Source organism: Periplaneta americana, chromosome 2 (genome assembly GCF_040183065.1).
Source record: "Periplaneta americana isolate PAMFEO1 chromosome 2, P.americana_PAMFEO1_priV1, whole genome shotgun sequence".
Classification (NCBI taxonomy): Eukaryota; Metazoa; Arthropoda; class Insecta; order Blattodea; family Blattidae; genus Periplaneta; species Periplaneta americana.
In genome coordinates this window covers 183,376,194-183,388,774 of record NC_091118.1, presented here as the reverse complement: position 1 = coordinate 183,388,774, position 12,581 = coordinate 183,376,194, and positions in this window count along the sequence as shown.

The following is a 12,581-nucleotide window of genomic DNA, read 5'->3' as shown; positions in this document are numbered from 1 at the left end:
ATGGCCCCGTAGCTCTTGAAGAGTATCTGGAGCATTCCTTCCTAAAATATCCCACAGCTGATCAATTGGGTTAAGATCCGGTCTACGTGATGGCCATTGCATGAGTTGGATCCCTACTTCATTGAGGTACTGGAGGACATATCGCGCCACACGAGGACGTGTATTGTCTTCCAAGAGCATGAAATTGTCACCAATAAATGATGCAAAAGAAAGAACATGTTGCCCAAGGATTTCTTTCATGTAGCGATGGGCAGTAAGAAACTCACCCTCCACAAAGACAAGGTCCATAAGTAGAGTAAAACTGATGCCTGCCCACACCATCACTGAACGGCTATGAAATGCTGTCCTTGATGAAACTTTGCATGGAGAATACCTTTCTCCAATCCTCTTCAACACTTTTTCTCTTCCATCTGGAGATCTGAGGCAGAATTGGGTCTCATCGGAGAACAAAACTGTTCTCTACTGTTCCTCAGCCCATGCCTGATCTTCCTTTGTAAACTGTAAGCAAGTTTCACGATGTTGTCTTGTAAGTTCTGAGCCAGGAGCAGGTCTTCTGCAGATCAGGCCAGCTTCACGTAACCTCCTCCTCACACTCCACTCACTGACATTCACACCTCGCACTTTTTCCAGTCGATTTCTGGCTTAAACCGCAGTGGTGCGACGGTTACGCAGCACTTGAAGGCGCAAGAACTGGTCATCTATTGCAAGAAGTTAATCTTTTCTTACCATATCCCGGTCTTCGAGAATATGAACAAAGTTCCCTGTACCTCTGCACTGTACGTGAACCGTCGACGAAGTTGTATGCAACACCAGATCCACATAACGTAAGATGCTGCTATCCTCTACCAACGCCACTGCTCTAGCAGCTTTCATGGGTTTTAACAGCATCTTAACTCTCTTAAACGTTGTTTAAAACTCAGTTCAATATCACAGAATTCCATTATAAACAAAAAAAGAAAACAAAAATGTTGTAAATTTGTTTTAGCTGCTTGTGTTTAGGATTGTAAATTTTAATGTCACAGCAATAAATACAGACTAAGGGACAGGAAGTGGCAAAGATGGTGTCACAAATCACCCAATGGGTAAACTTTTCTTCCAAAAACATGAATTAACACTTGCCTAACACAAAGAGGTCCATAGAAGCACACAGTAATGCTATAATTTGTATTATGGTTTGATATTTCAAATTTATTCAAGTGTTGCGTTTTTTTTGCTCGGCAGTGTATTTGCATACAGTGTCGACATGAAACAAATTGGTGCTCTTATATTGGAACCTCCAGAAAATAAAATATACCAGCAACAAAAATATATTCTGATAATGTTCGGCATGAATGAATATTATATGTAGGAAATTTTAATAATAGAATTGTACTCAAAGCTCATCTGGATCTGACGTGTATTTGTAGTTGGTCTGATTCGAAGAAGAAATTGTGGATGTTTTCTTTGAATTTGCTTTATTGGCCACCAGCATGACTTACAGAAATCTCCTGAAGCTCATAAACATCTACGAGAAGAGCAGATCTATAAACTGTAAATTGATTGCAAGCACTTACATCATCTAGGTAAGAGTTTAATCTATATTAGTGGTTTTTAAATGTCTCAAAAGTCTAAAAGTTTTCTCTTTACAGTAGCATTCCCTACAATCAACTATGAAATGCATCAGCAAGCTATTACTTCTCTATTAATGAATATACTGTAACCAGTGCCTTTCTTTGGATTAATTTCTCATTAATTGGTATTAAATTTAGATTAATTACTTGCGACATTTTTTGGTGTTTCCTTAAGATTAAAAAAGAAAACTGACATATATTTATTGAACTGCAATTTGGACCTAGGTCCAATGATAGTTTACATAATAAGTTTAGAAACCGAATATAAATACCTTGTGTCCTGCGTAAAACACCAATGTTGTTGTTTTCTAATACCAGGCGTTTGACAGTAAAGTCATTTGACCTTTTGCACTACAATATTTTTCAAAGATATTATCATGGTCAGCCACTGAAGCACAGATTTTGAGGTGTTCCGAATCCATTTCTTGTTTTGAGTTGCACAATGGTCAGTTAGGGGACTGATATATTCCAATTCTATGCACGTGTTTGGCCAAACAATCATGGCCTGTTGCCAATCTAAATGCAGCTACAGACGATCTTCGTGGTACATCGGGAATTAACTGTGGATTATGATGCAGAGAGTTCCATTTTTTCCCTTGTGATTGTGTTATCAAATTTTGTTTGTTGAAGTCTAAGTATGTAGATTTAATAAATCTTTTCACAGAGTAATATGTAGATTTAGTAACATCTGTAAGTAGCAGTGCTGCCCTTCTTTGCTAATGCATCAACAATGTAAGAAGTGGCTTACTTATGGCTTTTAAGGAACCCAGAGTTCATTGCCACCCTCACATAAGCCCGCCATCGGTCCCTATCCTGAGCAAGATTAATCCAGTCTCTACCATCATATCACACCTCCCTGAAATTCATTTTAATATTATCCTTCCATCTACATCTCCAAAGGTCTTATTCCCTCTGGCCTCCCAACTAACACACTATATGCGTTTCTGGATTCATCCACATGTGCTACATGCCCTGCCCATCTCAAACGTCTGGATTAATATTCCTAATTGTCATTTACTTACTTACAAATGGCTTTTAAGAAACTGGAGGTTCATTGCCACCCTTTCATAAGCCCGCCATCGGTCCCTATTCTATGCTAGATTAATCCAGTCTCTATAATAATATCCCACCTCTTTCATATCCATTTTAATATTATCCTTCCATCTACGTCTCGGCCTCCCGAAAGGTCTTTTTCCCTCTGGATTCCCAACTAACAATCTATGCATTTCTGAATTTGCCCATATGTGCTACATGCCCTGCCCATCTCAAACGTCTAGATTTAATGTTCCTAATTATGTCAGGTGAAGAATACAATGCGTGCTGTTTTGTGTTGAGTAACTCTCTGCATTTTCCTGTAACTTCATCCCACTTAGCCCCAAATATTTTTCTAAGAACCTTATTCTCAAACACTCTTAACCTCTGCTCCTCTCTCAAAGTGAAAGTCCAAGTTTCACAACCATACAGAAGAACTAGTAATATAATTGTTTTATAAATTCTAACTTTCAGTTTTTTTGAGAGCAGACTGGATGATAAAACTTTTTCAACCGAATAATAACGGGCATTTCCCATAATTATTCTGTGTTTAATTTCCTCTGGAGTATAATTTATATTTGTCACTATTGCTCCAAGATATTTGAATTTTTCACCTCTTCAAAGGATAAATTTCCAATCATTATATTTCCATTTCGTACAATATTTTGGTCATGAGACATAATCATGTACTTTGTCTTTTCGAGATTTACTTCCAAACCTGTTTCTTTACTTGCTTCAAGTAAAATTCCCGTGTTTTCCCTAATAATTTGTGGATTTTCTCCTAACATATTCACGTCATCCACATAAACAACCCTCTCTGTTATCCTGGACCTGGACTTTCATAATGACATATTCTAGAGCAGATGTGGGCATTTAAAGAGATGCGCCGTACTACTCTGATTGCTGCAACACGCATCACCTGTTAACGTAATACTCAGCAGTGGATCGCGTGAAGTATTGAAACATGGAAAGTTAAGCAATTAAGCAGGACAAAAAGATACACAGTTTTCTGAATGTTATTTTTATGAATAATGACAATGAAAGAAAACAAATTTTCCAAAACAAATGCAAACTATTTTACAAAAAGCTGAAACATACCTGTATTTCTAATTTAAACAATACTGTAAAAACCTTATAAAATTATATAAAACGTACAATTCCACAACAGTTAAAATGTAATGCCATAATTTGAACCTATTTGTTCTGAAAGGGCAGCAATCACTAATTTGCATCACTAGAAAATAAAATTAAGGAACTTATGAAAAACAGATTCTTAACAAAATATCAAACACATTACTAAGAAACAGAAAAAAAACAACAATTAAGCTATTTTAAACCTATTACTGTAGTTCTTTGTTGTTGTCAATTTACGTCAATTAACTTATGCCCTTAAAAGAAGGGATTAATTTATTCTTCTTCGTCACGTAAATCACCAAGTGTTTCAAAATTTGAAGTTATGTCAGACATTGCAATTGTGAGCTGATGGAATAAATTTTCGTCTGAAAGATTTTGATTTAGATTTTACAATGGCAAACTGAGGAAACAACTGTTCACAAGTGTAGGTTGCGCCAAACATAGAAGCAATTTTCATAACAAAACTCCGAAAATGTGGATATTTTACTTTTGAACATTGCTCTTCTTCACTGCCAATAACATTTTGTAGCATAATAAGCACCTAACACTTTCCCCTTCTTCGCAACAAAAGAATCCATTTTTCCATTCTTTGTGGAAGTAATATTTTTCGACTTTTTTACTTCAGGAGCTTCCTTAGAGAGCGAAATTTTTTTTACTGAAATCCACCGCTGACTGCCAGTACCTCAACCGGTCTGTCAGGTACCCCGGTATAGTGAACAGCTAGGGGTGTGGAGGGAGAGAGATCACGTAGTTGCGTTCGACTCCTTGCGACATGTACTACTGATGCCCATGTCTGTTCTAGAGCAAAGTAAAAAAGTTAAGGTGATAGTAAAATGCAAAGGGAGCTTCAGTTCTACAGAGACTCGACAAACATGAATCGAACATTAGGCCTTTTACATGTTTTCAACGGACCCTGTTATTTTAGATTACATGTTTCTCTTCCACGTACTGTTGGAATTTCTATGGAGTAGGGCGAAGTTTGTTGCATCTTGATCTTGTCTATGATCTTCATAACCCCTCTCATATTCGAACATTGCACGACACTAGCAGGTAGATACAGTAGAATGTTTATTTTTAATATCTTAAACTACTGATATTTTCAGAATAGTGAATTTTTTTAAGCAGATTTTCTCTGGGTCCCAATTTTGCAGCAAATTCCCGACATGTGTTGAAGTTGGTTAAGATAGCAAGCATGACTCGAATAGTTTCTAAACTCATTCTGAATTTTTGGGATCTCCACATCATGTTCATTGAAGAATAAACTCTTGCCACTGAAGCATTAATTTTTCCAGAAAGACACAAAGATAGTTCAATCAACTTCTGGAGTTTTGCACAGGGAATCATTTTCTCACAGAAATTTAAAAAAAAAAAAAAATCACTCCATTTTGAGAAAAAAAATAGCTTCCCCCATTCCACTTTACTATTTTTTTTTCTGAAGTCACATATTTCTTCAATGAATAAATTTCATCATCCAGATTAAGTCCTTCTACATAATATGAAGAAAAATAATAGACTGTCTCTTCAAATTTTTCTCTTTCTGGAGAAGATCTCAGCAGTATACTAGATGTCTTATCTTATTAATAATAATCCAGGCCTGAGATATTCAACAGCATTTTCATAAAAATTACAAATGCCAAAAGTTGCCAAATTTCTCTTCACTGGAGTTAAATTGTTCTTCTAACCTCGATAACAATATGGAAGACTCGATTGTAGTTATGTCCTCGCCTTAAGTTTTGATTATTCATGAAAAAGCGGCAATGTTGCATTAGCAAAATTCATCCATAGCGACCTGCAAGATCCATTAAACCATATTATAATGAGCACTGAAAATTCGAGGATATCTGGGGATAAAAAGCAAAATTCGTGGGCTCTCCCCAGAAAACGGTAACATCTGGTGACCTTAACATTTGGGTATGTTCTTTGCAATATCATAATCTTGTCTAAGATGTTCTGGAGCACACTTATCAATCATATTAGAGTTGCCAGGTTTTCAAACTGAAAATACGGAAGATTTTGGATGTAATTGCCAAAATCGTTCCATCAAGACGTTATCGACATGTTTTACCTTCAGGAGCATGTTATATACAGAATAACTGTACGCAAAAGTAATTTAAAATGAATCTCATAGCACTATTAATACATGGCTGCACAATTAATGTGTGCAATTTGTATAGGTTTTTGTGTATTTAGTTTGTGAGTTAAGACTATGTATGTGTTCAGTTTGTGTAAATTTTTTTCTTTTTTTATCGTGTGTTTAGTGTGGATAGTTATGTGTTTAGTTTGCATAGTTTTTTTGTGGATGTTTAGTTTGCATAATTTATGTGTTTAGTCTATTGTTTTTCGTGTTTAGTTGGTATAGTTTGTTTATGTGTTTAGTTTGTAAATGTATAATGTAAGCTCTCTTGTACTGGCTCCCCAAGTGTAGTAGACCTTCAGCTCACCGTACACTCCTGTAGGAGGCCGTTGCCCTTATGGGATTTCAGGCTTTTCGTATTTCGTATTAATACATACCACTTGCTTTATATACAATCGAAATTTTCCTTAACAAAACAGGTTGAAAATGAGTGAGAATTTGTCATAGATTGCACTTAAAAATATGTACTGGTAATTTCATTTAATAACATTTCATAGCATCATAACAATGTACATATTTACCATTTAAATAAATAAATAAAAAATTACGGGAGAAAAAATTGTTAAATACGTAAGACGGAGATTGGCGAAAATGTGGGTAAAATACAGGTAGGCTTGCCAATATTTTTTGAAGAAAATATGGGAGACTAAGAAATCGGCAGAATTTCACATAGAAAATTGATCAATTATTCAGTTCAATTATTAAAAAATCAAAACAAAACGTCATTATACACTTCAACAGTTAAGCTTAAATTTAGATTATTTCGAGACAAGTTTTGTCTCGCAAAATGATTTTTAATCGTTTTTTTTACAAACTGAAAAATTCTCTGTGGGCCTAATTGAAACATTACGATTTGCAGTTCTCAGTTGATTAGATGTGTCGCGTTCCAGTTTCAAACATCTGTCCACTTATTGTCCATGAGAGAAAACATCATATATATATATATATATATATATATATATATATCTGTCAGCATTATTACCTGGTAAGCTTAGAACAAAACTCGCCAGTTTTTTTCAAATTTCCAATATTAACGTTCTTTATTTCAACCTGGTCAGCATTAAAATCCATTTCTGCTGCCAAGCATTTATCAGAGTGGGTAGAAGAGGTATAGAGACTGCACATTTTAATGTATCTCTGAAACAACGGAATTCATCATGTAAATCATCTTCACCGCAAAATTAAATATTTGAAATAAAGGTTCTACATTATGAAAAGATAAGGGAGAAAAATGCTCGAACAGAAGAAAAATACGGGAGCCGGGAGACTATTGGAACTTATTGCCAAATACGAGAGGGTTGGCAACCCTAAATACGGGAGACCTGGCAACCCTATAACACATGTAGAGTCGACATAAGCTACAACCTTGTGGCCAAAGCCTTTACCTACATCTGTAACATTTTAGACGCCCTTGCTTGCTTCTGTAAACCTCTATAGACAGTGGAGTTAGGCCAGTCATTGTTAGAATATTGAGTGCAATAGGTTGTCATAGTCCATAGTGACGAAGGTTCAATTTTTATAGTATTAAAAAAATGTATTCATAATTTTCTTTCACCTATGTTACCAGGAATTAACCAGTAATTCCAAAATTTATTAGTCCTCTGATCTAGTTGTATAAACTGCCGTTAGATAGGGGAACTTGTACAAACAAGAGGTGGAGATTCGAGCTATACCCGCTAGATGGAAACTGCTCTCAGTCGCCATCTTGTAATAGAGTTACGACTTCAGGTCGTCATAAAAGTAATGGTCACTTACTGTATTGTTATTTATACACATGTTTCTTAACTTGTCAGTGTGATATTGAGCGATTGAAATTAAATATAAAGAATGAGTTTTTTTTTTTCGTTTGAAAATGCGTTAAGAATGAATTGAAAGGTATACGCTAATCAAGGGCGGATGCAAGGGGGGGGGGGATTAAGGGGATATATCCCGTCCCGAAATTTTGAGAAAAATACGAAACAAAAATAATATTAATTTTAATTCGTGAATGTACATAGGAATTAGAGAGTTTTCCACGTAAATTCTCTTTGCTAAAGTGTTAAATTCCAAGAATTGCAGGAAGACAGACAAACACAGGCTTTCTTACTTCAAGACAGAGAGTCATGAAGAATATTTTAGGCTTTCAATTTTCCTTCTCTTCTTAGACTATTTCATTAGTCAGCTCAAGGACAGGTTTTTAAATCATAAGGGGATCCTAAAGTCCATACAAACTTTTCTGCCTAAAAACATAGTGCGAGCATCAGATGAAGATTTAGAAACTGCTGTTCAGGCTATAGTAAATCAGTGGCCCAATGATGTTGATGCATCACCAGAGTCTTTCTTCAATGAATTGAAGATGTGGAGAAGAAATTTCCTTGATCAGAAAAATCTTCACCTAATATCTACTGATTTTATATCATCTTTGAACAGGTGCAATTAAATTATTTTTCCCTGCACTCGCAAAGCGCTGAAACTTTTCTGCACGTTGCCTGTAACTACAGCAACACCAGAACGGTCGTTCTCAACACAGATTAAATGGACTGGCCTTGATGTATATACATAAAAATGTAGAAGTAAAAACTCATGAAGTACGGATGAAATGTCTAAAAAGCCTCGTCGCCTTCTTCTGTAAATGTCATTCTGTCATTGTTTTTGTATTGCAGTCATTGTAAATGTTAAAATTAAAAAATGATGGTTTATTTAATAACGCTCACAATTGCCGAGGTTATATCAGCGTCGCCGGTGTGCCAGAATTTTTTCCCTCAGGATTCTTTTACATGCCAGTAAATCGACTGATATGAGGCCTGTCGCATTTAAACACACTTAAATGCCATCGAGCTGGGTTGGGTAGAACCCGCAACTTCGAGCACAGAAGGCTATACCGACTTCGCTACTCAGGCCAACTTGTAAATGTTTGTGACTCGGAAACAAATTGTGAGCATATAAACTTATTTCTCATTACTCCATTTTTACTATCTCCTCAAATCCCTCCCCGAAAAAAAATCCTGCGTCCGCCCCTGACGCTAATTCATGTAGAAATTTTTTCCTCGTCCATGCGCTCTCGAATGGCGATGGAGGCACTGTGTCATGCTCATCTATCGTCGCGGGAGTCCCACTATATGTCCCAGTGGTCGAATTGGAAATAAATTAATGTCGATATACACAGACTTGTTTTGCGATACTATTTTGGGAATTTTAAAAATAAGACATCGCTCCTGCGCGCGAACTATTAACCTCTTCCCTTACTATATATTTTACCAGTTTTGTGTCATATTTTTTTATTTTCGTAAAGAGGTCATTTAATATTGCAGAATCATTGTACATCACTAATTTTCTTACATACCTAAAAAATCACTATGAAATAGACATACATTCATTCCTGAATTATTATCCCGAGTTATCTCGTGCACCTTGATTCCAGCTCTGGTAGTTGTCCCACTTTGATTTTCTCCTGAACTATTTACCAACTTACGTTTTTTTATGGATTAATTTATGAGGTACAATACCAGTGCTGTTATCAAGGCGTTAAATGTTGCTCGTCGTGTGATAGACTCGAAAGCAGGGTATTACGCACAGTGGCAATTGCATTCCGGACAGTAGTATCTGCTCTCCTATATGAGAGCGTTTTGGGAAGAATGGTATAGCAGTCATTGAATATTTGTACCAGTACATCTGTTCTTCAGGTTTGTGAATAATGTTCTGCAGTATCACTATGCCCAAAAGTACACGTATTTCAGAGTCTGTAGTAGGCCGAATCGTCTCCTCGAATATAATGTTGATGAGGTCATTATTAAAGAATAATTTAAAAAATTGAGAATTATGGTTATCAGAAACAATGTTAAAATTTCAGGGAATGGGGACCTCGGAGGTGCAGAAGAAATGGTAACAGATGTCTTCTATTCAAACCACTGTCGAAAAGACGCGACATCAACTGATCTGAATTTGTTTGTTGATCTATAACTTCGTCTTCTGGTATCGATGTTTCATTTCCTAATCTTCTATAGGAATATATTCCTGATCATAAGTTTCGGAATCACTAACTTGATCCATCTTTACACAAAACAGCACAAAAAACACTAAACACAAACAAAAACCGCCAAAACTAACTAGCATCTACTCACTACTGTGTGTGAATGCTATATGAGCACAGAATTCCACTCGCAAGGAAGAAGTACAAAAAACATCACCGGATATAGCAATATCACTAACTTCTGTAGCGATCTAGTGGGGAAAAGGTTAATGAAAGAATGGAAACGTATATATTCCTTAGCAGAGAAAATGGGACTCAAACGAGTTAACTCGGGTTAATAAATTTTGACACAAGTTAGCAACTCGAGTTAACTCGGGTTAATCAGGGAAGTGGTTAAATCGCGTATTTATAAGAATCACGCACTACTGCAGGAATGTCGAAGCTTTTACGTGTTAAAAATGAATCCATTATGACGTTACATTCATTTATTTTCCCTTTATCTTTTATCACGACTGGCTAGATTAGAAACTATTTTGTATTTTGTTTTAAACACATAATTTCAGCCATCCAAGGCCTGTTATAATTAATAATGTCACAGTATTAACAGAAAATATGACCAGGTTTTTTAACTGTCAAACGAATAAAATACGTTTGACCTTAAAAACCCTATTGTGAGATGTTCCTGCCATTGTCTCCTTGTTGGTTGATAATTTAACATCTGGCTTGAAATTTTAGTCACAGCTATAAACCATTCTTTCTGCATGTTGATAGATTTCCTGATTTGACAAATGTAATAACTGCTTATCCCTTTAAGTCTTTAAGACATATAACAGGGCATAGAGCGTGAAGAGACATGGGGGATCAAATTAAAAAATATACGTCTTATCCTACATCAGCGTTTCTCAAACTATGGTCCGCGGACCATCTGTGGTCCTCGATGTCTGCCCTTGTGGTCCTTCAAAAAAGACAGAAGAAAAAATAAAATTCAATCGAATTGGATATCATACTATAGCTGAAAATCTCAGAGTTTGTAAATGACACATGGCAATCGCCTTTCACTTTTTCTCCCAGTACTGACATTTTATGAAATTTATTTAACCTACCCGTTTATCGCCTTCCCACTCTACTCTCAGCAACAAAAGAGGGATTTAAAGCACTATGAACGTGTTGTTTCTCGCCATCTTTTCCGTGCAAATCTGGCGCTGTGCCTGTTACCCAGCTAGGGACCACCCGAATTCATAACAGGACCAACGTACCGAACCTTTTCATGTATTTATGACTTTCTTAATAGTTTTGCTGACACCCAGTCTGCACATTCAAATAGTCACGTACTGTACGTCGTACACCAACAATAGAACATGCAAAATTGCATCTTTACTTGTTGAAAATCGGGCATGTTTCTGCATTAATTTTTTTTATTTGTGTTTTTGCAAATTACGATATAAGAAATTTTCTTCTATTAATATTAACTTAATTAGTTAATATTAATATAAAATTAATTGAATTAAATTAATTTTAATTAATTAATTCTACATTAAAATGTAAGTATACTGGTATTAAAATATGCTACATAAATGATAAATTTGCTTTCGAAGGGAACAAGAGTAAGGTGGTCCGCGGAACTGTTCTGACTTAAAAAAGTGGTCCCCACTTCAGAAAAGTTTGAGAAATACTGCCCTAGATTATATATACCCAGATAGGTCGGCCTTATAGGCTTTGACGTTAACACTTTTGTCAGGTGTACTATGCTGCCATCTAGTTGTTACATAAGGAGTCACGTCATAATTCCCATTTGAATTGCATTAGCGAGTGTACTGCCATCTCGTGTTCGTTTACGGCGGACGGTGGCGATCCTGGCGGTTGTTTTCTTCAAAGTGCTGCCGATTTTAACATAGCGATGAGTTATCTGTTACGTATTACTCAAAGACAGATCATAACCACAATATTAAAAAGCAGGAATCAGAGGACCGATACAGGAAAGTTTTCGTTTTTAAGCAAGACCATAATGAACAGGAAGCAGCTACCTGCAGCGGCTTTTGAGAGCTCTTCTCTAACAATTAAAAGATTAAAAAATAACTTATAAAGTTTGTTATAATAAGAATACTGGTAAGTAATTAGAAATTATTTGTTATTATTACTTAGTTACTTAAATGGCTTTTAAAGAACCCGGAGGTTCATTGCCGCCCTCACATAAGCCCGCCATAGAAATTAACGTCGTCAGAAATTTCTTTCGACTTGTATTGTTATGCGAAGAAACGAATCACGTCGGCACATGTCAACCAACATAACAAACTTATAAACGGGTTGCACGTGTAATATGGTCAACATGCTTCTCTTCCTTCGTCCCTCTTCCTGTAACGATTGCACGTGTGCTATTCATGTCACTGCTTCTACATTTGGACTCAATGCGAAAGAAAAGTGGTTTTCAGCCCAGCTTATAATAATCAGTAATCAAGGCATTGGTTAAAATTATTCGTTATAGCAACACTGCACAGTTATTTTAATATCGTATTATAGCCTGAGGCTAGAATCTATTCATTAGGTAATTTCTTTCTCCCTTCACGGTTAGCAAAGTATAGCCTTAGTTCTTTTTTTGTCCCTTTTTGTCTTCATACGTTCTTCTAAGACCTAGAATTCAAATCGTACCTACTTCTCTCCTCCTTTCTTTACTTTTTATGCGATTGTTGAAACAAATTTATACGCTATTCTTTTTCATCATATT